This window comes from Bos indicus, chromosome 5 (assembly GCF_029378745.1).
Source record: "Bos indicus isolate NIAB-ARS_2022 breed Sahiwal x Tharparkar chromosome 5, NIAB-ARS_B.indTharparkar_mat_pri_1.0, whole genome shotgun sequence".
NCBI classification, from domain to species: domain Eukaryota; kingdom Metazoa; phylum Chordata; class Mammalia; order Artiodactyla; family Bovidae; genus Bos; species Bos indicus.
In genome coordinates, this window is record NC_091764.1 from 23,768,700 (window position 1) to 23,795,312 (window position 26,613).

The 26,613-nt window shown below is 41.1% G+C and overlaps 1 long non-coding RNA gene across 4 annotated transcripts in view; it reads right to left on the reverse strand.

The window, feature by feature from the left end:
* The window catches only part of LOC109558985 (uncharacterized), a 52,160-nt gene extending 27,162 nt beyond the window's left edge, over positions 1-24,998 (reverse strand). The window contains exons 1-3 of one of the 4 annotated variants that reach the window (XR_002180686.2): positions 24,391-24,825; positions 11,029-11,158; positions 9,766-10,883 (exon numbers count right to left, since the gene is read on the reverse strand). This is a non-coding gene — a long non-coding RNA (uncharacterized lncRNA). Of the gene's footprint in view, positions 1-9,765; positions 11,159-24,390 lie in introns of those variants that run through there. The other 3 variants (XR_011566533.1, XR_002180685.2, XR_011566532.1) reach the window with 3 other exon arrangements.
* Between the last annotated feature and the right edge of the window lie 1,615 nt (positions 24,999-26,613).

Sequence of the window (26,613 nt, forward strand, 5' to 3'; positions counted from 1 at the left end):
CTGGGTATGTGTGTCTGCGTGTGTCTCTGTGTGTGTCTGTGTGTGTTTGTGTGTGTGTGTCTGTGTCTGTGTGTGTCTCTGTGTGTGTGTGTCCATGTCTGTGTCTGTGTGTCTGTGTGTCTCTGTGTGTGTGTCTGTGTGTGTGTGTGTTTGTGTGTGTCTCTGTGTGTGTCTGTGTGTGTGTGTGTGTCTTCACTCAGGCTGCTGGTGGCCCATATCAAGTCATCACAGCTTCCTCTTCTTTTCAGTTCAGGAAATCTCTCCAGCCTCTGTGTCTTACTTGCCACCTCAGACTTCTCTGCTCTCGGCTAGATCATTTGTTCACTCATTTAACCTCTTTTTTTTTTTTTTTGTAGAACCACCTAGTGCTGAGCACAGGTAAGGGACATCACAACAAAACAAGCATAGATCCTGGCCTCATGGAGCTTACAATCTAGTGGAATTAGGAACCATGACAAGTGAGGAGAAGGGAAAGATCAGCAAGCTATGAGAAAGGAGCCTTCCTGTGAGGACACTCTGGTTCCCCACTCTCTCCCTCACTGCTTCAAGTCTTGGCCCTGGGTTTCCTTCGTTTTCTTTTAGCCTTCCACTTTGGTGACTTAGTTGCACTATTTATTTGGCTTTTGGATCCTTTTCTCCAAAATGTCACCTTCATAAAGCCCATAGGTTCCATGCACTACAGCTTTAAGTTACAGGATGAAGGCTGTCCACGATGGTGTTTTACGAGTGCAGGTCAGTGACTATGGAAGTGGGGAGGAGGTTGGCATGATGCCAAACAGCTTGTAAGCTAGAAACAATACCATAAGTTCCAGATGCCAGTTCTGCAGCACTGGCATGAGGTGCCATTTCTTGAGCCCCTCACCCTAGTTGGATAGTATGTACTATTCTGGGTTCTGCATCCGAGGACCCTAGTATTCCAGAAGGGGTGTCATATAATATGACTTCATTTGCCTACAGGACTTAGTTGAAGAGTTTATTTACTAATAAATAAATTTACATTTATTTACTAATTCAAAAAATATTTGAGCCAGTGATTGTTTTCCAGCCTTAATCATTATTTACTGCCTTCTCACTGTGGAGTCACTATGGAGTCATCTCACCTTCCTTTTATGATTTCATTTCCTCTGTTTTCTTTTTTTATTCTTTCTATGGCTCATAATGTGTTCAGGTATCAGACTTCCTGGCTTGGTCCTTAAATGTTATCTTTTCTCTCCTATATTCTGTCATTTTTGTTGGCCTTTGGAGTTTTATCAAATTTTTCTTCCAACTTTCTTATTGGGTTTTCAAGTTATGTCATATTTTTTCATTTCTAAGACTTTTTATGACTACTCCTTTAAAAATACCATCCTATTGCTTTGTTTGCAATGTATTTTCTTAGTTCTCTGATAGTTTTCACCTTCAAATTACTTTAGTCTCTTTGTTTTTCACCTCTTTTATGTTTGATGCTGTCTTCAAATGTCTTGATTCTTGGCTGTCGTTTGTGTTTTAAATTGGGGCACTAAAAAGCGTAGTGGTAGCTCTGTATTGTCGGTGGGGCTTGAAGACCACCAGATCTCACACAGGAGGATAAGACTGGGCTGTTTAATTGGATAACCAGTGTCAGTATCTTTAGATCTTTTCTTTTGACTTGTCAGATGTTTTTCAGAGAAGAACTTTCTGATGTCCTGCATTGTATTCTGAAAACCATGTGATGAAGGAGGGCCAGTAGCTATAGCAGAGGGTTTCAATATTTAGTATTTAATGCTTCTTTTTTCAAAATGATTACTACCCTCAACTATATCATGTGTCCTTATCTCAGAGATCTTTTTTTTTTTTTTTTTTAACTTTCTTCTCCAGAAACCTCCATCTTCTGCTGAAGTAAACCAGAATTTATCACCTGGTTGCATAAAGTGGGAAAGAGGATTTGTAGAGAGGAGTGTTCTAACTGTCCCTTACACTTCTGTCCTTTCCTTTATCCCCAAATGATGCTTCTAATTCTTGAGTCTTTGGAGAAAACGGGCTATGACTTAGCTCACTCACTTAGAACAAAACTTTCCTGGGTCTGCTAGGTCAGTTGTCTTTCCTTCTTCTGTTTTCTAATTTGTGGTTATCATTTCCTCTCCAGGTATCTTTTCCCTCTTAGATTTATGTCTTATAAAAAGAAATTTCTTTATGTCAGTTAGTGAGAATTCAGAGAAAGTACAGGAAAATGTGTATGTTTAGTCTCCTACCTTTAACTCTTCCTTTACATATATTTTACTAAGAAAATGGTCCAGTATTTTATTTACTGTCTTAGTGGTTACTTTTCAAAATTAAAGAAGGTAAAGAAGCTACAGTCATAATTTTGGAGACATTTTAGAGCATTTCTTACTGACAAAGTTCTTTTGAATCAGTTGTTGCCGTTACGTGGTTCAGATTGCAATGACCTTAATTCACAAAGACACAACTCTCTATTTTAGATTTGGGCTGCTGCTGCTGCTGTTGCTGCTGCAGCTGCTGCTAAGTCGCCTCAGTCGTGTCCAACTCTGTGTGACCCCATAGACGGCAGCCCACCAGGCTCCCCTGTCCCTGGGATTCTCCAGGCAAGAACACTGGAGTGGGTCGCCGTCTCCTTCTCCAATGCATGAAAGTGAAAAGTGAAAGTGAAGTCTCTCAGTCGTGTCTGACCCTCAGCGACCCCATGGACTGCAGCCTACCAGGCTCCTCCGTCCATTGGATTTTCCAGGCAAGAGTACTGGAGTGGGGTGCCATTGCCTTCTCCGTTAGATTTGGGTGAATGATGTAAATTGTGAAGATAAGTGAGAGGATGTGAAGGGAATGAAGTAAATTGTGAATATTCATGATGGAGCAACACTAAAGAATAAAGCCCTGGGCTAGGTTGAGCTGGAGATGATATTTTACCAGTGAAGTCAGGAAGCATGCCTGAAGTAGAATCCAAGTTTTTTTGATTAGGAGCCCAGAAATATAACTGGTCTTCATAAGGAGTTACATTCAAAAGAAAGTAGTATCTTTCAAAGACCATTAAAAGAAGTATAATTCAGTGATTCCTCCCCTAGAATAATTATTCTATGGGAAAGACCAAAATAATAATAATAATAACAACGTACAACGTATAATGTTGATTATATCATTGTTTCTGATAAGGAAAATTGAAACAGCCAAAAAGTGTATTAACAGAGGATTATTTAAATTCATGATGCTTCATACCCAAATCGGAGAAGGCAATGGCAACCCATTCTAGTACTCTTGCCTGGAAAATCCAATGGATGGAGGAGCCTGGTAGGCTGCAGTCCATGGGGTCACAAAGAGTCAGACACGACTGAGACTTCATTTTCACTTTTCACTTTCATGCCTTGGAGAAGGAAATGGCAACCCACTCCAGTGTTCTTGCCTGGAGAATCCCAGGGACAGGGGAGCCTGGTAGGCTGCCGTCTATGGGGTCACACAGAGTTGGACACGACTGAAGCGACTTAGCAGTAGCCACAGCATACCCAAATATAACTGGTCTTCATAAGGAGTTGCATTAAAAAGAAAGTAATTTAACACCTTTCAAAGACCATTGAAAGAAGTGTAATTCATAAGCTACAACTCCATTTAATAGTTTATCTTTGTTATACAGCCTTATCATCAAATACTTGGAATGCCATATGTCAGACAAAGGAAATAATTAATGTATATTGACATGGAACAGTAACTAAAATATGTTATTCAACTTTTAAAATCTTATAAAGGAAAAATGTATAGCATAACTTCATTTTTGTTTAAACATATATAAAAGCTTCCAGGTTCAAGTAATGGCAAATAGTTTTAGCAGACTAAACATCCTGCTGATAATAATTATAAACTCTGCTTATATATCTACTTCAGTGTACTAGAGAAGGACTAAAATCACATTTAACTGGCTTTTCTGCTGCAAGCATTCACTAGTCTGCAGAACACACTTATTGGACTAAACAGTTAGAAGCCAGACTAGAAGGCTGCCAGAGCAACTGGAAATTGAAAGGAGCAGGGAAATCCCAGAAAGTTAGGAGTGATGGTGGTGGGGAGCCCCCTGATCTATGTACAAAATCTCAAAAGCTTGGCTGACTCTTCAAATGCACAGGGCACGATTCCAAGGAACAGAGCAGAAAACAACAGCTGGATGGCTGAAAGAACTGAGCAGAGATTTCAGCAGCTGCCTGGTGCTCAGGAGACAGAGTTTGAAGTTAAAAACTACTAAATTAGAAGGGTTTGATAAATATGTCTTGCATTTCTGTGATTTGCCAGCAGTGTCATGCCTTAGATATAAGGACCATATCTCAGGACTCTGAGCTACGGACTATGAGCCTAGGACTAAGGATAAAATTAAAATGTAACTAGCCTAGCAAAACCCAGAAACAAGCCTGCAGAGGAGTAATGTTATCCACAAGACATTTAGCTGCCTTCTGGAACAAAATGTCAGTACTCATCAGAGGAAGATAGCAGAATTTAGAACGTCCACAATGTGTCAGGTACAGTGTCTAGTATACAATAACAATTACCAGACTCACAAAAAAGCAGAAAAGTGTGATCCATAATAAAGACACACACACACAAAGAACTGAAATAGGAGGCCCACAGACACAGCAGATATTAAAATTAGCATATGAAGACTTTAAAATTACTACTATAAGTATGTTAAATAATTTACAAAAAAATTGATATAGTTTGTGAAGCCATGGGGATTTGGAGAAAGATATGAAAATACTGAGAAAAAGAGAAAGTTCTGGAAATCACAGAACTGAAAAATGCAATATCTGGAATAAAGAACAGTTATCTGGAAAAACACTGGGTAAGTAAATGCCATGAGTCTGGAGATGGCAGAAGGAAAGATCAGGTAACTTGAAGAAAAGTCAACAGAAATCACCAAACTGAAAAGGGGGGGAAAAAACACCTTGAAAAAAAAGAACAGAGACCCAGTTACCTATAGGAAAATAAGCAGTCTAACACACATGTTATTCAGGAGAATAGAGAACTAATGGAGCAAAAAATATTTAAGAAACTTTTGGCTGAATTTGATTAGTAATATCAATCCATAAATCTAAGGAACCCAGTAAATCCCAGAGGGAAAAACAGAAAGAAATTCATATCAGGTGCAAGATTGTTGAATGAAAATTAAGGATAAAGAAAAATAATTCAAATATATCTCAAAAGAGCCAAAAGACACAACATATACATAAGATCAAAGATAAAATGACTGAAGATTGTTCACCAGAAATAACAAATAAGGTGGGGTTGGAGCAGGACTTCCCAGGCCTTCTTTTATTTATTTCTTTTTGGCTGCCCTGGGTCCTCACTGCTGAGCACGGTCTCCCTCTGGTTGCCGCGAGCAGGGGCTACTTTTCACTTCGGTGCACAGGTTCTCGCTGGGTGGCTTCTCTTATTATGGAACACAAGCTCTGGGCACATGGGCTTCCGTAGTGGCATGGCCGGCTCAGCAGGTGGCACAGGGCTCAGTACTTGTGGCACACCCACTCAGTTGCTCCTTAGCACATGGGATCTTTCCCACACCAGGGGTCAAGCAATGGCAGGCAAATCCTCAACCACTAGACCACCAGGGAAGTCCCCCAGACCTTCTCAGCAAAACAATAAGATGTACTCTAGGACCCAGGAGCAAAATAGGAAGTTAACCACACCCCAAAGGAAGGTTTTGAATACATTTCTTCTTACACTGGCTCTGGCACTGGTGTCTCTTTGGGGATCAAGAGGAAATATTAAATAGTTCTAGACCGATTCTAATGTTGCAAGCCCAGGGTAAGACTATGCGGTTCACTGTTTTGCTTTCTGACTCTGCTTTTAACATTCTTTATGATCATCTTAACCACTCTGGGTTCAAGAATATGATTGAGAAAGGGCCGCTTCGGGAGCATGAGGACAGAACATTTGATCTCCTCACAATCCCTCATATATTCCTGACACTCCTCACCACCATCACCCGCCAAAAGTTTCTAAAGAAGAAACTTTTGCTGACACTATGCAAATATTGGACTTCTCATGTGGCTCAGTGGTAAAGAATCCACATGCCAATGCTGGAGATGTGGGTTCCATCCCTGGGTTGGGAAGATCCCCTGGAGGAGAGCATGGCAACCCACTCCAATATTCTTGCCTAGAGAATCCCATGGACAGAGGAACATGGAGGACTACAGACCATGGGGTTGCAAAGAGTTGGACATGACTGAGCATGCATGCATTCAAATACTGCTTTACTCCCTGATGTCTGAAGACCAGCAAGATAGGTGGAGTCTTCAGGTCTTCTTTGGAACCCAAAAATCTCTTTATGTCTTTCAATTTCTCCTGTAGCTTTGACAGAAAGTCTTATTTTCAGATAGAGTTGATGTTTACTCTAGTTGACCTTTGTTAATAAGTCCTCTTTCCCCTACTGGTTTAGGTAGATTTGTTTTTGTTAGACTCAAACTGAGTCATAGGTTGCCTTCTCAGAAATAAAGACAAATACCTCATCAGGAGACTTGTTTAGCTACCCTTAGGCAAACACCAAATTGAAATTTAACGTTTCCTTTTTTTTGAAGCTGGAAGGAAGGGTAAGATGGTCCAAGGAAGCCAAGTCCTAGTTCCAAGAAAGTAGAGGCACTATTTATATACTTTCTTTAGATGATTATCATTTTTAACCAACAGCTGCATGATCAACCTCTGTGACCACATCAAGGTGACAATGTCAACCAAACCTCCATTGGCCTGTCTGCCCTAAAGCAACAGATTTTGTCTTCTGGTGATGATTTGATGAAGCCCAGGTCATCCTTGCAGGGAGGAAGTGAAAAGAGGTTCAGACAACATTTTTTTGGCAGCAACTATATTTCTGTGGCTCATTTCTTTTAACACAAAAAGATCATGGGCAATAGATATGTCAGAGCTTCTTAGACACATGTCCTGTTTGATGTGTGTTTTGCAGTGCTCAAAAATAAAATGAAGTGATCTTTTGTAGCTTCCAAGAAAAAGTCCCTCTTCTTTTTTGTTTGACGCACATCTAAATTCCAGCATCATCTCGGAAAAAGAAGAGGATGAAGACTTTCGAAAGATTTGGCTTCCTCACTACCAACGTCATATTCCACCCCCACATACACAGGCATGTGTAGAAGAGAAGGTACTGTTTGTCTTTCTGGATCTCAGTTTGCACATTTGATTTAAGTAGAGAAGCCTTGTGTCATAGCCAATATCTATTGCATAAGGTTGCCCCTGAGACTAGTCATCAGAAACTGGATTAAGTAGAACTGTGTGCTCAGATAAAATGGCTCCTTGGGAGATTATCCCAGGATGATAATAGAATAGTGTACCCTGTACCAAAGAAGTGGGTGATTTGAAAATATATACATATATAGGATTTGTATATATGTATCAGTTCAATTCAGTCACTCAGTCCTGTCCAATTCTTTGTGACCCCATGGACTGCAGCACGCCAGGCTTCCCTGTCCATCACCAACTCCCAGAACTTGCTCAAACTCATGTCCATTGAGTCAATGATGCCTCCATCCATCTCATCCTCTGTCGTCCCCTTCTCCCCCTGCCTCCAATCTTTCCCAGCATGAGGGTCTTTTCCAATGAGTCAGTTCTTCCCATCAGGTGGCTAAAGTTTTGGAGTTTCAGCTTCAGCATCAGTCCTTCCAATGAATATTCAGGACTGGTTTCCTTTAGGATTGACTGGGTAGATTTCCTTGCAGTCCAAGGGACTCTCAAGAGTCTTCTCAAACACTACAGTTCAAAAGCATCAATTCTTCAGTGCTCAGCTTTCTCTATAGTCTACACAGCCATACATGACTACTGGGAAAACCATAGCCTTGACTAGACAGACCTTTGTTGGGAAAGTAATGTCTCTGCTTTTTAACATGCTGTCTAGGTTTGTCATAGCTTTTCTTCCAAGGAGCAAGTGTCTTTTAATTTCATGGCTGCAGTCACCACCTGCAGTGATTTTGGAGCCCCCCAGAATAAAGTCTCTCACTGTTTCTATTGTTTCCCCATCTATTTGCCATGAAGTGACGGGACTGGGTGCCATGATCTTCATTTTCTGAATGTTGAGTTTTAAGCGAACTTTTTTGCTCTCCTCTTTCACTTTCATCAAGAGGCTCTTCAGTTCCTCTTCACTTTCTGCTATAAGGGTGGTGTCATCTGCGTATCTGAGGTTATTGATATTTCTCAATATCAATATCAATTTCTCAATATCAAGATTTTCTGGCAATCTTGATTCCCACTTTTGCTTCATCCAGCCTGGCATTTTGCATGATGTACTCTGCTTATAAGTTAAATAAACAGGGTGACAATATACAGCCTTGATGTACTCCTTTCCCAATTTGGAACCAGCCTGTTATTCCACGTCCAATTCTAACTGTTGCTTCTTAACCTGCATACAGATTTCTCAGGAGGCAGGTCAGGTGGTCTGGTATTCCCACCTCTTTCAGAATTTTCCACAGTTGTGATCCACACAGTCAAAGGCTTTGGCATAGTCAATAAAGCAGAAATAGATTTTTTCTGGAACTCTCTTGCTTTTTTGATGACCCAACGGATGTCAGCAATTTGATCTCTGGTTCCTCTGCCTTTTCTAAATCCAGCTTGAACATCTGGAAGTTCATGGTTCACGTATTGCTGAAGCCTGGCTTGGAGAATTTTGAGCATTATTTTGCTACTGTGTGAGATGAGTGCAATTGTGCAGTAGTTAGAACATTCTTTGGCATTGCCTTTCTTTGGGATTGGAATGAAAACCGGCCTTGAGGTCTAATCAAAACCTCTTACTTCTTTCTGAATCTAAATCTTGGGCTCTTAGTACCCTCTAAGAGGATGCATGGAGTAAAGATGACAAAGGAACAGAGAAAATAAGGTGACTACTAACCCACCTTCTTAGACACTTAACACAGAGGATGCAGTAAGAGAGAGGGCTGAGTCCACTTCCTCAGCCAACTGCATATAGTATAAAAGAAACAGAACCACTCCTGGGGATGGCAAGTTGTCCCATGGTATCCACAGGGGATTGGTTGCAGGACACTGGAGATACCGAAATCCATAGATGCTCAAGTCCCTTATGTCAAAAGGTGTAGTGTTTGCATATAATCTCCTGTATCCTTTAAATCATCTCTAGATTACTTACAATACCTAATACAATGTAAAAATACCTAATACAATGTAAATGCTATGTAAATAATCGCTGGCAAGTGGCGAAGTCAAGTTTTGCTTTTTGGAAATTTTTGGAATTTATTTCCAAATGTTTTTGATCCACTCTGGTTGAATATGCAGACATGAAACCAGTGGCTACAGAGGGCCAACTGCATAAAGTTCTGTCTCTGATCCCAGATGCTGACCAATCAGATTAGCAGCTCCTCTTCCCTGGTGTTGGGAGGCTAGGAAAAAGCAAGATGGCAGGGAGCAAGGAGTAGACAACTGTCATCCCTGTTTTTCATTTTAGAAAACTGAGATGCATAAAGGTTATTGAAGTTTAATGAGGCCTAAACTGTGAATGAACATCCCAACTTTTAAATTCAGCCCCAGTGGTCACATTAGGTCAAAGATACCATAAATGCTGCTGAACTTGTGATATACCTCAACTTTTTTTTTTTTTTTTGCATTTCTTCTAGGTTATATGGAGAAGGAAATGGCAACCCACTCCAGTATTCTTGCCTGGAAAATCCCAGGAATGGAGGAGTCTGGTGGGCTGCCATCTATGGGGTTGCATACAGTCGGACACGACTGAAGCAACTTAGCAGCAGCAGCTAGGTTATACATTAAAATAACTAAAGATACACATTTAGGAAACAGAAACACGAGAGGGAACTTTGAATCATTTATTGCTGCCTGTTCTCTGCAGAGGTAAGGAGACTGACATCTCAAGAGTTAACAGTTGGGAAAAGAGGCCAGGTCTTGTATATGTACTCCAGTCTGGTGCTTTCCCTCTGTGACACTGTGACACTGAGCTTATGTTCCCCTGGAAATTGTTTGAATCTTCCTCTTCCCCAGCTATACGAGAGGCAGGGAATGTGGTAGAAAGGTGTTAGAATCTGAAGCCCCACGTTAAGTCCCAGCTCCATTCTGTGTTAGTTCATGTGATCTGGGCACTCGCTCCTCAGTTCTTCTTCTGAAAAAAATTGGCATAATAATATTTGCCAACTTCCCAGGATGATTGAAAAGATAAAAGGAGGTACTAGCTGTGAAACATCTCCATGGAGCACAGGTACTGGGCAAAAGGTCAGGAATCAGTTTGGGGAAATCTATACAGTGTCCAACTGCCAAGCTAGGATAGCCACGCCCCCAGCTTCTTACATTTTGCTTCCTCTAAAAATTTTGGACCCCTCACTTTGCACATCGCACTCCTACCTCTCCATATGATGTTACTTCCATGGATGGTTCCTCCAGCTGAATTCTGCACTGAGTCCCAAGAGGTCAGTGACTTGGTTTTCTATGTGAGATGAGGTTTTCCCCTCCCGAAAGCCATGAGGATGAGCAGAGTGTGGTGCATACTACTTTGCAGGGAAGGAAGCAAACAGTCCTATTATCGGAGAGGAGTCTTGAAAGTTTTAGCTGCTTGAGTGAGTGTAGCCATTGAGACTGGCTGGCAACTGTTCTTACTAACAGTGGAGAGTCATTATCCTAGAAAATGGTTTCAATCTGCTGAGATTCCATAGAGACTCTTGTGTGATCTGATTAATAGCAGAACTGTTTGGGAAGGCTTTCAACATTTATGCAGTGCCTCCCATGCCCAAGGCAGAGAATGAGATGTGAGGTTGGAGTCATTCTTGCTTTGCAGAGGAGAAAGGTGAAGTTCAGAGAGGTTTGGTAGTTGGTCCAAGGACATAAGCTTGTAAATGGTAGAGTTAAGGCTTGAATGAAGGTGTTTGCACTTTCTGCAGTGGAGAGACCAGGGAGAGTCTTACCCATTTTGAATCATCTACCTATGTTTGAAAATGAGAGAAGATGTACAGGGAAGTACAATAATTAAAGTAGATTGACCAGTTGCCCAGAGTTTGGAAACTTTGGAAATAAGGAAGTTAAAATGTTGATTAAACATGGAAAATAAAAACCCCATGCTTTTCCTACCTCTTGACATCAGGCATGGATACACTTTTAGTAACAGATTTTTTTCAGGTATTGTCAGTAGAAGAAGATTTCAACACCAGGGCCACTGATGAGTGGAGGATGTGGAAGGTCACGGCAAAATACAGGGGACCTAAAACAAGGATTTGAAGGCGTGTCAGTCTGGCAAGAAGAAATTAAGAGAAACTTAGAAAGTTCTCAGAGGCATAGCAAGAGATTTTGTTTCACAGCTTCTGTAAACAAACCCCCAAATATGTGGACTTCTAGGGAACAGAGAAATTATCAAATTGCCAAGGTGTTGATAGTCAGTTCTTGATATTGTTACAGCACAGTCTAACTTGCATATCTGATGGAAATGTTTTCCATACACTTTTTCATTAGTGATTTTTAAGGAGTGGATTGAACCCACAGAACCCTGACATTGATTAAACATGAGACATGGAACAGGGAAGCAGTCCAGGATGGCTCCTAGGTTTCTGGGAGCTGTGCATGGAGTTCCCCAATGCACAGAGTTAGAGCAGTGCTGAAGGAGCAGGTTTCAGAGAGAGGTGGGTGAGTTCCATTTTGGGAATTGTGAGGGGAAGGAGGTTTTTCTTTTTTTGGCTGTGCCGTGCATCATGTGGGATCTTACCCGGCCAGGGATTGCACCTGTGCCTGTGCATTGGGAGTGCGGAATCTTAACCACCAGACCACTGAAGTACTAGAAGTTGCTGGGGAAGTCTGCAGGACATCCACATGGAGCTGTTCAATACAGAAGATGAACCATGGGTTGGAATCTCAGGAGAGAAATCTGAATGGGTTATAGATTTAGGAGTGATTGATAAGTGGATGGCCCTTGAATCCAAGGCTGAAATCACATTGGCACATCCAGCATCTTGTCTTCAGAAAGGGACTGGAAGCTCCCACTGTTTCTCAGTGTTCTTGATCAGATCATATACATGTGATTTAAACACAATGCCCATTCTCATGTCACTACACTTTTTCAAGTGGTCACCATATGTCCCTAGGACTTTTGGGCAAGGTACATAGAAAGAAGCAAGTGATGCATGTGTGATACGTGTCCAAGGTTGTAAAGTGCTGCGCAGTGACTGAGCTCAGCTCTGGCTCCTTCCTTCCTGGGCTTTTTTCAGTACCCTATACAGTCTTTGAGGCTACTTCTGACATTCCATAAAGAATACCCTTGATTCACAGATAGCTATGACAGGCTGCGATTCAGAGAAGCAAAGGGACAGCCTCTCTACTGGTCTCTGTGGATTTTAGCTCCTGCTCCCCTTACCCCATCATCCTTGTCCACCCTGTGTTGGCCTCAGCACAGTTTCAGACTGCCTCTCTCTGCCCACAGCAGGTCTGTGACAAAGGTCCATGGCTCCTACGTCTCTGGATGCCTGGCCTTTCACCAGTTTTAAAAAGTGGCCCAACCAGCACCCAAGTGCACAAAGGCAGAACCAGAGTGTTGTGATAATATGGAGAGCTATCTGGTATGTTGGGAACAGGAGAAGATTTCCTGCTGATCCAGAAAACCATAGTGTGTGAACAAGAGATAAAAAGGTCATTTGGGTTTGGGGCTTTGTTTTTGTTTTCTGAGTAATTCCTTTTCCAAAAGGAATTCTTGAGCAGGACACCAGTATATAAAATAGTTAAAAAAAAAAAAAGAACTGTTCTGATAAAAGAAACAGGGGCCCTGGGAGCTGAATCAGCCTCCTGGTGGGAGTGGGGACACTCCCCACCTCCCCTAATACACACCCAGGGCCTTTTAGGCTTCTTGGAACCCTTTTGAAAAACAGTAATTTTTTGCCGCAGGATGATGGAAGATACCGAAGAATAAGAGCTCACGCTTGAGAGTCAATTCCTTTGGTTTGAATCTGGTCAAGCTTCTTATTAGCTAAGTGATTTGGGACAAGTTATTTAAGTGTTCTGAGCTTCAGATTCATCTGTTAAATGCAAATAGTAAATACAGAATTGCTTTGGCAGTTAAAACAGAAAAAAGACATATTAATATAAAGTACTACTTGAGTATTGTGCTCAGCATTTAGTATATTCTCAATAAAAGAAATTATTATTGTTGTTGTTTGTGTTATCAGTTTCCAAACATTTAGATTTTTCAAGCCAAGCTGAAAATTTTTATTTTTAAAGATGGGCTAGAAATTTTGATTTTTTTGGTGAAGAGCTCCCCATTTTTGGTGGCTCAGATGGTAAAGCATCTGCCTGCAATGTGGGAGACCCAGGTTCTATTCCTGGGTTGGGAAGATCCTCTGGAGAAGGAAATGGCAATCCACTCCAGCACTCTTGCCTGGAAAATCCCATGGACGGAGGAGCCTGATAGGCTATAGTCCATGGGGTCGCAAAGAGTTGGACACGACTGAGTGGCTTCACTTCACTTCACTTCACTTCACTTCCCCATTTTTAAATGTTGGCAAGTAGTTGGTTGAGAAAAACAACAACAACAACAATAAGTTGAGTTAAATAAAATTGGATTCCAGCAATCCACTGGGGACCTCTGGAGTAAATAAATAGTTAATGCATGTTTGTGCATGGTATGTACCATATATGATTAAGCATGTATATAGATCCATGATTGGAGAAGGATGAATTGTCCTAGAGGAGGAGGGGCAGGACGCTGAGTGGCTTGGAGGGAGGAGAGGCCTGAAGCTGTGCCTAGGTCAATGGGCTGCGGTTGTGTGTTGCTTTAGTTGGTAGAAATTGGACCCTGGATGAGGGAGCATTTTCTTCCCTGACCAGCCATGTTGATGGCAGGATTCACAAAGGAAAGGCTGATCCTAGAGCTTCCCAGTTTGCATTCAACTCAGGAGCTTCTGCATGGGCCTGTCTTTATTTGAAATATTGATATTTTGTTCATCATGGATTTTCTGCATCAATTTTGATTTTTTAAACTGTTGTATTTAAAATTATATTTAATGGAAACTTTGTTAAGTAGAAGACATAATTTTTTTTTTTTTTTTTTGAGACAGGGATAGTGTTTTATTCTTCTTTTTATACATCCACACTACTGAACATACAACTATATTCTTTTTTTCCCCCATGCTATGCATTAGGTCATTGTTGGTTATCCATTTTAAATATAGCAATGTGTACAAGGGCATTATCATTATCATTAGAGAATCATTATCTATATGATTATAGATATATCTATATCATTATATCTATATCATTATATGATTATATCTATATCTATTATCATTAGAGAATAGTTGCTAAGGAGGTAGGTTCTATAGCTAGATTACCTGCATTTTATTTTTAAATTTGTATTTAATTTTTAGTGATACAGGTGATATGCAGTGTTAGTTTGGGGTAGGCAATGAAGTAATTTGACGTTTAAATACATTACAAAATGATCACCAACAGAAATCCACCAACCGTCCATCCCCACATAAAGTTATTACAGTATTATTGACCATATTTTTATGCTGTGTATTACATTCCCAACTTATTCATTTTGTAACTGGGAGTTTGTACCCATTAATTCCCTCACTTATTTGGCCCACCCTGAACCCTCCACCCTTCTGACAACCACCCATTTGTTCTTGTTTTTATGAGTCTGTTTTCATTTTGTTTGTCCATTTGTTTTTTACATTCCACATGTAGTTGATATCATATGGTAATTGCTTTTCTTTGTCTGATTTATTTCACTCCGTATAATTTCCTCTAGATTCATCCTTGTTGTGGACAAATGGCAAATTATTCTTTTTTACAGCTGAATAATATTCCACCATATACATATACCACAACTTTTCTATCCATTCATCTATTGATGGAAACGGGTTGTTTTCATATCTTTGCTTTTGTAAATAATGCTGTGATGAACATTCTATGTATTCTATATATATACTTCTATATATATAGAAGTATATATATTTCCAAATTAGTGTTTTTGTTTTCTTTGGAAAAATACCCAGAATGAAATTGCTGCATCCTATGGTAGTTCTTTTTTAAATTTTTTGAGGAAACTCCATGCCATTTTCCACAGTGACTGGATCAGTGACTGTCCTACTGATAGTACATGAGAGTTCTCATTTCTCCACATCATTATTGACACTCATTGTTGTCTTTTTGATAGTAACCATTCTGGTAGCTGTAAGGTGACATTTCATTATGCTTTTGATGAATATTTCTCTGATGGTGAATAACACTGAACATCTTTTCATGTGTCTGTTGGCCATTTGTATGTCTTCTTTGGAAAAATGTCTATTCAGGTCCTCTGCCCTTTTTAAAATCAGATTCTGCTTTTTATATTAAATTTCATGAGTCTTTATGTATTTTGGATATTAATTCCTTGCTGCTGCTGCTGCTGCTGCTAAGTCGCTTCAGTCGTGTCCGACTCTGTGTGACCCCAGACGTGGCAGCCCACCAGGCTCCCCCGTCCCTGGGATTCTCCAGGCAAGAACACTGGAGTAGGTTGCCATCTCCTTCTCCAATGCACGAAAGTGAAAAGTGAAAGTGAAGTCGCTCAGTCGTGTCCAACTCTTAGCGACCCCATGAACTGCGCCCCACCAGGCTCCTCTGCCCATGGGATTTTCCAGGCAAGAGTACTGGAGTGGGGTGCCATTGCCTTCTCCGTCTTAATCCCTTACTGGATGTCATTTGCAAATATTTCCTCCCCTTCAATAGGCTGCCTTTTGTTTGTTGACGGTGACGGTTTCCTTTGCAGTGTGAAAGCTTTTTAGTTTGATGTCATCCCATTTGTTTTCTTTTGTTTTCTTTGCCTAAGGAGACAGACCCCCCAAAATATTGCTACGACCAGTGTCAGAGTGTGCTGCTTATGTTTCCTTTTAGAATTTTTATGGTTTCAGGTCTTAAATTCAAGTCTTTAATCTATTTTGAGTTTATTTTCTTACATGGTATGAGAAAGTGGTCCAGTTTCATTCTTTTGCATGAGCTTTCTAGTTTTCCTGGTATCATGTATTGAGGAGACTGTCTTCAACTTTGTATATATTTGCCTCCTTTGTCATATATTAATTGACCATATTAGCATGGGTTTATTTCTCGAACATCAATTCTGCTTCATTGATACATGTTTCTTTTTGGTGCCAATACCATACTATAGACTTGTAGTATGAAATCATGAGCAAATAACTTCCAGCTTTGTTCTTCTTTCTCAACATTGTTTTGGCTATTTTAGTTCTGTGAAAAATGCTGTTGGTAGTTTGATAGGGATTGCATTAAATCTGTAGATTGCCTTGGGTGGTATGCAGTATTAATTAATTCAACCTGTGAGCAATGTATATCTTTCCATTTGTCTCTGTCATCTTCAATTTCTTTCATCAGTGTCTTATACTTTTCAGAACACAGGTTACTCACTGTGCTATTCACAGATTATTCATAGTTAGATTTACTACTATGTGTCTTATTCTTTTGAATGTATTATAAGTGGAATTGCTTTATTAACTTCTCTTTCTGATAGTTCATTATTAATGTATAGAAATGCCATGGATTTCTGTATATTAATTTTATATCCTGCAACTTTACTGGATTGATTAGTTCTAATAGTTTTTTGGTGGAGTTTTTATGTTTTTATATATAAAGTATAATGTCATCTGCAAACAGTAACAGTTTTACTTAAATCAGATTCCTTTTGTTTATTTTTTCTCTGATTTTTGTGGCTGGAACTTCTGATACTAATTTGAATAAAAGTGGTTAGAGTGGGTATCCTTATCTTTTCCCTGATCTTAAAGGAAATGTTTCAGTTTTTCACCATTGAGTATAATAATGGCATGGATTTGTCATATAGGATCTTTATTGAGGTATGTTCCCTCTAAACACACTTTGTTAAGAGTTTTTACCAAACCCTTTTTCTAGATCTATTGAGGTGACCATATAACTTTTATCTTTCATTTTGTTAACGTGGTTCGGTTCAGTTTAGTTCAGTCGCTCAATCATGTCCGACTCTTTGCAACCCCATGAACTGCAGCACGCCAGGCCTCCCTGTCCATCACCAACTCCCGGAGTCCACCCAAACCCACGTCCATTGAGTCGGTGATGCCATCCAACCATCTCATCCTCTGTCGTCCCCTTCTCCTCCTGCCCTCCTGCCCTCAATCTTTCCCAGCATCAGGGTCTTTTCCAATGAGTCAGCTCTTTGCATCAGGTGGCCAGAGTGTTAATGTGGTATATTATATTAATTGATGTGTAGACATTGAGCCATCCTTGAGTCCCTGGGATAAATCCCAGTTGATTATGGTATATGATTCTTTTAACTGATTCCTGTTTGTGAATATTTTGTTGAGAATTTCTGCTTTCATATTCATCAGTGATATTGGCCTGTAATTTTCTTTTTTGTGGTGCCTTAGTCTGATTTTTGATTCAGGGTGATGCTGGTCTTGCACAATCAGTTTGGAAGCATTTCTTGCTCTTCAGTTTTTTGGAATATTTTGAGAAGGATAAGTGTTCACTGTTCTTTAAATATTTGGTAGAATTCACTTGTGAAGCCATCTGATGTTGGACTTTTCTTTATTACTGGTTCCATCACATTACTGGTAATTGGTCTGGTTTGATGTTTTATTTCTGATTCAGTCTTGGAGGATTATATATTTCTAGGAATTTATCCATTTCTTCTAGGTTGTCCAATTTGTTGGCACATAATTGTTCAGAGTAATAGTGACTTCTTATGATCCTCTGTGTTTGTGTGATATCAGTTGTTAACTTTTTCTTTCTCGCTGATTTTATTGGTTGGGCTCTCTCTCTTTCTCTTTTTAGTAAGTCTGGCTGAGGTTTGTCCATTTTCTGTATCATTTCAAAGAACCAGCTCTTAGTTTCATTGATATTTTTAAGTTTTTTTTTTGGTCTCTATTTCATTTTTTTCTGCTCTGACCTTTATTATTTCTCTCCTTCTAATAACGTAGGTTTCTTTTTTCTTGTTCTTGTTCCTTTTGATGTAAGGTTAGGTTGTTTGAGGTTTTTTTTTGTTTGTTTCATGAGGTAGGCCTGTATCACTATAAATTTCCCTCTTATAACTCTTTTTGCTGTGTCCCACAGATTTTGTTATGTATTTCCCATTGTCTCAAGGTATTTTTTGATTCGTTCTGATTTCTTCAATGAGCCATTGGGTTTTTAGTACTATATGCTTTAGACTACATGTGTTCATGGTTTTTTTTTTTTTCCAGTTTTTAACTGGTAGTTAATTTCTAGTCTCATGCCACTGTGGTCAGAAAAGATTATATGATTTCAGTCTTCTTAAATTTATAGAAACTTGTTCTGTGGCCTAGCATGGATCTGTTCTTGAGAGTGTTCTGCATGCACTTGATAAGAATGTGTATTCTGCTGCTTTTGGATGAAATGTTCCATATATATTAAGTTCACCTGGTCTAATGTGTCCCCTAGGCCAATGTTTCCTTGTTCATTTTCTGTCTGGATGACCTGTCAGTTGATGTAAGTAGAATGTTAAAGTCCCCTACTATTGTTGTTTTATTATTACTTTCTCCCTTTATATCTGTTAATATTTGTTCTATGTATTTGGGTATTCTTATGTTGGGTGCACATATGTTTATAAGTGTTATATCTTCTTGTTGGATTGATCCCTTTATCATTATACAATCCCTTTTTTGGTCTCTTTTTAGAGCTGTTGTTTAAAAATCCGTTTGATCTGATGTAAGTATTGCTACCCCAGCTTTCTTTTCATTTCCATTTTTATGGGATATCTTTTTCCATCCCCACACTTTAATCTGTGTGTGTCTTTAAATCTGAAGTGAGTCTTTCGTAAGCAGCATATATATGGATCTTGGTTTTTTGTTTTTTTTTTTAACCATTCAGCTACTCTGTGTCTTTTAATTGGAACATTTAGTCTATTTACATTTAAAGTAGTTATCTATAGGTATGTACTTGTAGCCATTTTGTTTTCTGATTTTTTTTTGTTTGTTTGTAGTTCTTTGTTTCTTCTCTTGCTCTCTTCCCTTGTGGTTTGATGACTAGTATTATGTTTTGATTCCTTTCACTTTCCTTTTTGTGTATCTATTTTAGGTTTTCGGTTTATGGTTACCAAGAGGTAGGAGTGTGTGGGGGGTGGGGTGGGGGTGTATTTTTTTAAGTTGACAATCTCTTACGCTTGAATGCATTATAACAGCCAGGTATTTTAACTTTTAACCCCCCACCACATTTTGTTTTTTACATAGTATTTTATAAGTTTCAATTTTGTATCTTTGTTAACTTACTGTAGATATAGATAATTTTACTACTTTTTTTTCTTTAACCTTCCTAATAGTTTTATAAGTGCTTGATCCACTACCTTAACTATTGTTTTCTTTTACCTGTAAGAGACTAACTTTTGTAATTGTCTTATTTCTAAGACAATTGTGGGCTTTTCTTTTCTACTCAGTGAACTCCCTTTAACATTTCTCATAAGACTGGTTTAATGGTGATGAACTCTTTAAGCTTTTGCTTGGCTGTAAAACTCTATTGTTTATTCTATTCTGCATAGACTCTGTCTTTATTTGAAATATTGATATTTTGTTCATCATGGATTTTTCAAATTAATTTTTTTTAATATTTCATTAAAATATTACTTGTCTCAATTTCTGAGTTTTTGGTGCCCCTTTAACCTTTATGTCCAAGGGAAACCTCATTTGCCTCATTCTAGTCCCTGCCCTAAATCCTAGCCCCAAGACATGGTTTAGTGGATTGTCCATGTAACAGGCTATCTGTTGGAGACTAGAACTCAGCCCTCATAGCTGCCCAAAGGAAGATAATCACCCCACAGAGCAGGTGGATGCTGGGGAATGCAGACCAATTTTGAGTGTAGCCAAAGTAAACAGTGTTTAAGAGACAAATCTACTGGAGGAGAGGAGGGAAAGAGCAGGACATCCCAAAGGCAAGCAGGAACTGTTTCAGAATATTTATTCTTTTGGATTCTTGGCACTTCTTATTTCTCCAGTTCCTTAGGAAGGAAATGCACAGACCAGCTTCCAGGGGATCAACTGCGACTGTCATCCCCCCAAGCTTACAGCATTTCCTCGCTTTGTTCCATTATAAAAGGAACAGAGATTGGATTCAGAGGAGCTCAGCTGTTAATGGAGAAAACTATTTTCCCTGAAGCATCTCTCATCCAAGGCTTCCACGAAATCCCAGCTCTGGGTCTGGAGCTGCCTGTGGGGCCTGGCCTTGGAGCTTCCAGGCAGGACAAGATCTCAGGTAGTGGGGTCTGCCTCGGAAGCTGCAGGCCTGCTAGCTGTATTTCAATCAATGTGGCTTGACCTCCATTCCCATGGGATGGACAGAGCAACTATGGGCACTGTCCCCACTACGGGACAAAGTGGCTGTGGGGCAGACACCTGCAACATGCCCACTGTACTCCAAGTCTTCAAGTAGATGGATTTCATCCAGCCTAGAAGTCCTGCCTGCCTCTGAACTGAAGGGCAAGGTCTAGAAAGTTGGCTGAATCAGTAGGAGTTCTAGATGAGCTCAAATAGATACAGAAAAAAAGAGACCACTAGATTGAACTTCTCCATACCTTCCACCCAACTTAAAAAATGAACTATTGCTGATACAATCGAAGCTCCTTTAAATAATTTAAGTGTCCACCCTTGAGAGAATGGATATATAAGTGAAGGTATGTTTTAGAATATTCTTCATCAGGTAAGCACATGAATCAGAGCTGTGTGTGTCATCACAGATAACTCTTAAATATTATTGAGCTTAATTCTTTCCTTGAGTGTTTCCTAAGAAGCTTGAACTGACTTCCCTCTGAGAGCTATCAGCTTAGGACAGGACTGAGTCCCTACTTTCTTTTCTTTCTTTCCTTCCTACTTCCTTTCCTCTCTCTCTCTTTTTCCTTCCTATTCTCTTCTCTTACCTCTTCCAATCTTGGTTTATATTCTTCCTGCCTCTCCTGTTTCTCTCCTTCTTACTCATTCTTTTCACAGGAGAAATTTGGGGTATGGGTGTAAGTATGCAGGGAGATGTGTGTGTGTGTGTGTGTGTGGTGAAAAGGGTTAATACCTAGTGTGTACCAGACCATACTGGGTGTTGTCCACACATTACTTCACATAGTCAATCCATTATTGTCCCCATTTTAAGAATGAGAAAACTGAGTCTCAGGGAGGTTGCAAAATGGGCCAAAGTTCTACAGACTATAAACAACTGAGAAGAGAGTTGAATTCAGGTCAGCATCTGAGATCTGGGCTCTGCCCACTTCCCAGCCTGCCCCATCCCTCCACCCCTTTCCTCTCTCCTGCCTTTTATCTCCTTCCTTCTCCAAGTATATCTCCTTCTACAATGATTTCCAGTTATTATTATTATACTTTCTGTTATACATTTCAAGGACCCCTTAAGTTACAGTTTATCAAATGCTCTTGCAAACAAGAACTTATTTGGTCTTAACAACCCCTATGAGATAGGTAAGGCCCCACTTTACAAATGAGAACCTGAGGGGCTGGGAATATGTTGAAAGCCACATAGCCTTGGGCTGCTTTGTGTCTCTGACTCCTAATGTTTTGTTCATCATCTTTTTTGACATTGATTTTGACATTGATTTGGTTTATAGTTGGTTTATATTTGACATTGATTTTGACATTGACATCATCAACTTTTGACATTGATTTTGATTTCATAAGAATATTGCATTAAAATGTTACTTATCTGATGGGTGGGTTTATTTGATATTCTTAAGTTTTACTCTAGAAGTGATGCCTCACCGTCCTCACTCTAGTCCCAGTCCTGCCTATATTTATCTAGCACAGTAGCCTCCCTTATCCACGGGTTTGTTTTCCATTGCTTCAGTTACCGACAGTCAACATCAGTCTGAACATGTTAAATGGAAAACCTCAGAAATAGACAGTTCATAAGCTTTAAATTGCACATCATTTTGGGTCACATGATGAAATGCTGCATCTTCCAGCTCTGTCCTGCCTGGTATGTGAGTCATCCCTTTGTCCGGTGCGTCTCACCTGTTAGTTATTTAGAAGGTGTCTTGGTTATTAGATCAACTGTCATCGATCACAGTGCTTGTGTTCAAGTAACTTTTATTTTCTTTAATAAGGACCCCAAAGCACAAGAGTAGTGATGCTGGCAATTGGGATATTCTCTAACTCGGCTTAATATTTCATAAACAAAACTTTCTCACAAGTATTTATGTATAGGAAAAGCATATTATCTTGTATACGTATCTGGGGCTTTCCAAATAGCACAGTGGTAAAGAATCCACCTGACAATGCCTGAGACACAAGAGATGTGGGTTCAATCTCTGGGCTGGGAAGATCCCCTGGAGTAGGAAATGGAAACCCACGCCAGTATTCTTGCCTGGAGAATTCCATGGACAGAGGACCTGGTGGGCTACAATCCATGGGGTCACAAAACAGTTGGACACCGCTAAGCTCACACACACACACTCCTTTTTTTTAAAGTTGCTCAGTTGTGTCCTACTCTTTGCAACCCCATGGACTATACAGTCCATGGAAATCTCCAGGCCAGAATACTGGAGTGGGTAGCTGTTCGCTTCTCCAGGGGATCTTCCCAACCCAGGGATCAAACCCAGGTCTCCCATATTGCACGTTGATTCTTTATCAGCTGAGCCACAAGGGAAGCCCAAGAATACTGGAGTGGGTAGCCTATCCCTTCTCCAGCAGATCATCCTGACCCAGAAATTGAACTGAGTTCTCCTGCATTGCAGGCGGATTCTTTACCAACTGAGCTTTCAGGGAAGCCCCTCACACACATACATATATAGTATTATCCGTGTTTTCAGTCATCCCTTGAGGGAGCTTGGAATGCATCCCCCACAGATAAGGGGGAATGACTGTACTAGAATTAGTGTTTGCTTCTGGCGAGGTAAGCTTGTGAGAATTAGTTTTACAACAGTGCCGCCTGGCCGCCTTTTCTGACACTCCATTAGTTTGGTTCAGAGACACTCACTCCCCCAGATCCCCTGTGGGAACTTCATCTGGTCAGAATGATTTTGTAGGAGCAAGTGAGTCCCTGAGTCCGTGCAGGAAACGTGATGCCTTAGAAAGAGGAGACGCTTTTTTCCACAGGGCCCCTGCTGTTAGCCGGTGCTCAGCGCTTCAAACTAGTTAGCACAATGAAGTCTTTTTCTCAGAGGGAACTATTTGGGAATAAACTTCCATGGATACCTCCTCACACACCCCTCCAACCCCCTCCCTTGGCTGTTAGCCTTTAAGAAAATAGAAGGAACAGCTTGATGAGGGTTTTCCTAGAAAAGCCCTTCGATGGGCCCATTATAGAAAAGAAGCTGTTTTTGTTTTCTTTGGTTAATCACAGTGTCTTGTTTCCCAAAGCAAATGTGGCCTTGGATCTTCCAGTGAACACAGCCACAAAGGAAGGGCCATGGTTGCCTGGAGCTTGACAAGGACCCTGAGACTTCGTTGGGGTGGGGCCAACTGTGGCTCTGTCCTCAAGGACTCGGCTCTTCATTTCTTACCATTGAAGTGGCTCAGGTTACCCATTTCCTTTGTGTTTTTCTGCCAGTGTGAATAAGAGAAATATTAGCCTTTAAAGATTTCTTTACAGTTCCTTGAAAGCTGGCTGGATGAAGTCAGCCAGAGAATTATATAACAGCAAGCCTCATTTAAAGCAACAGTGCCTTTCTATAGGACTCTGGGGTTTCATTGACGGGTTTTTGCTATAAATTATAAAGAAAAAGATACAAATTTTATGAAAAACAGATAGAGGGACCCTCCCATTCTTACTTTCTGTTCTTTCACCGAAGGGATACCATTTCTAGGGTGTTCATTTAAAAAGAAAGATACAAAACCTCTTTCAAGGAAGATAAGAAAAAAATCACGTTCATTAACCTCACGCAGTCATAGCATGCTTAATCTTGTTTGAATTAAGAAGAAAAAAAAGAATGAAGAGAAAATCTTCCTAAAGCATTCGTTTTAATTTAAGAGATTTTGTGAAATTTTACAAATATCCAGCTATTTTTTTCCTCTTTCAAATGGAACCAGACCCTTTGAGGTAGGGAAGGATACAAGCATCAAATAGTCTACTGCTGCAGTGTTTTCTGTGGTGCTTGAATACCTCTCAAAGTACCCACCATGCATTAATTCAACTGTTATTTCCACATACCCTTGGTTTGCCCTTCTCTATCTTTCCATTTTAGAGATAAGAAAACTGAGGCTCAAGTTTCTGTGACATGCCTGGCAGCACACAGCTCAAGTGGAGACCACATTCCGCGAGTCTGGCATCACCCTCAGAAGGCCCCCATCTCCTTTCCTCTGTACCAGTAGTACTCAACCAAGAGCAGCTTTGCCTTTCAGGGGACATGTGACAACTTCTGGAGGTATGTTTTGTCACAACTGGTGGAGGGCGGCGTGGTGTAGGTGCTACTGGCCCTCAGTGGTTGCAGGTTAAGGATGCTGCTCAACCTCTGGCGGGGCACAAACAGCCCCCACAAAGAAGTACCTGGTGCCAAATGCAATCATGCAGAGAAGCCATGGTCCGCATCAGAAGGAAACTCCAACTTCTGGGATCTGCCAGAGCTCCTCTGCCCAGCGGCAGGCTTGGCCTCTGTCCTGCGGCTGCCATAAGAGCCACTGTCCAGAATGCCCTTTGGCAGTGGCCAAGCGTCCCCTGCGGAGTTGCCTGCAGGACATACAGTGCATCGGCTGGAGCTGATGTGTGTTATAATTTATAGTCACAGGGCGCCTGTCTTCATTTAGCAGCAAGCCCGCTGGCAGCCGCCCTGCCGGGGAGGAAGCAAGTTCCACAGAGTCCCACAGCCCCCGCCAGCTAACAGCCCGAGGTATTTGGGGACGGCTGCTGCTTGGAGGCACCTGGGAATAGGCGGGGGTGGCGATGGTGCTGAGCACGTGGTCTCCCCGACCAACCCATCCGTCAGCGGCGGCCCTGCCAGAAGATGGCCTATTGAACATTTCCAGGAATAGCACTGCCAAGCCTGTCAACTGCTTTCTTGGAAATACACTCAATAAGGATGGCGGGCCTCCAGCAGGGAGAGCAGAAAGCCTGGCCTGGACTGCAGGGCTCAGAAATGGTAGTGCATGGCTGCAGGCCCTATCAGTGCCTTGGGGAAGGGAGCAGTGCTCCCTGGGCTTGGGAGCCTACCAGCTTCTGGGGTCATTGAGAAATGTTTTCAGCCTGGAAGGGAGAGGACCACACCTTTCAAAAGGCCAGGCCCTGCTGACTGCTGCAATCTCGTGACCTTTAGACGCTTGCTGCGTTTGTTTAGACACCAGCAGACTGGAAGGCTCTCCAGCTTGGAGGTCAGATATTAACTAGGTACTACCTGTCAGCGGTGACTGACCTCAGTGTCATCTGGGGAGCCTTGGCCATCACTCCTTTTCATGTAAGCTTCACTCCCAAGTAGAGCCAAAGGAGCACAAGAAAAGCAGAGTATTCCCCCTCCCCCCACCCCACCCCTGCCCCCAGCCCCCGCACCATCCTTTCTCAGTCACTGTGAAGACAGAGCAAGTTAGAGGCAAAGATGTGACAACTGAAAGAAAAGTATTGTAATCCACCCTTCCCCCACACCCCTGCAGAAGTAACCTTTCTCCTCACAGAGGCCTGACATTCCTGTTGAAATTTGACCGCTTGGGACCCTTTGTTGTCTGAGCTACAGCCTTCTCCAGCCTCTGGGTTACCCAGGCTTGAGGATGCCCTAAGGAGACCAGCTGCCTTCAAAGAAAAACCCTTTGAAGATGTAGGCAGGATAAAAAAGCAAGAGATGAGACACTGCTGTCTGCAGGGTTCAGGACGTATTGGTCCCTCACCCTTTAAAAGTAATAATAGAGTTACGAAGTTTACCGCAGAGCTGATATGGGACATCTTTCCATTTCTAAAAGCCACCAACTTGCAGGACAAACATTATTCGTGGCCAACACTGAGCTACAGTTAGTTGGCGGTAGGGCTGCCAGTCCCTGGAGGAGGAAATAGTCACCCACTCCAGTATCCTTGCCTGGAGAATCCAGGACAAGGACAGAGGACCCCACCAGTCCGTGGGGTCACAAAGACTCAGACAGGACTGAGGTGACTTAGCGTGCACCCAGGGCTGCCAATGTATTCTCAGACACCCAAGTAAATTTGAATTTCAGAAAACCACAGATAATTTTTTTCAGTATAAGTTTACCTGAAAGTCAAATTTATCTGGGCATTGTGTGTTTTTATTTGTTAAATATTGTCTCTTCTCTTTGGAGGCTAGTGACCTAGTTGTTAGTAACAGATTCAGCACATAGGAAAAATCATAGAAGAGGAAGAAGGCAGGAAAGGAGAAGGGTAGCAATGAAGGAAAGAGGAAGATCAAGAAGAAAGGAAGACAGATGTAGTGAAGGAGGAAAAACCATCTAAGTGAAAGAGAAATGGGAAGTACTGAGAAATGAGATGAAAACATCTCTGAAGGACCTAAAGTGCTTTATAATGATGGCAGTTCAGAGGCTGCCATTTCCCTGGGAAATGCCGTTTCCTTAGCTAGCCACTGTTTCTGGATCTTCTACAAGTCTTTGTTCTGTCTGGTAAAACCCACAGTGACCACTTGGGAGAAATGAGTCCTCAAGCTCCAGTGGCAGTATTTAGGTCAGTATTACCCTGGAGGCATGCCGAAACCAAACCTAAGCCTCTATCCAACCCTAAGACCTGCCTCCCACCCACCCACCCCACCCACCCACACCCACA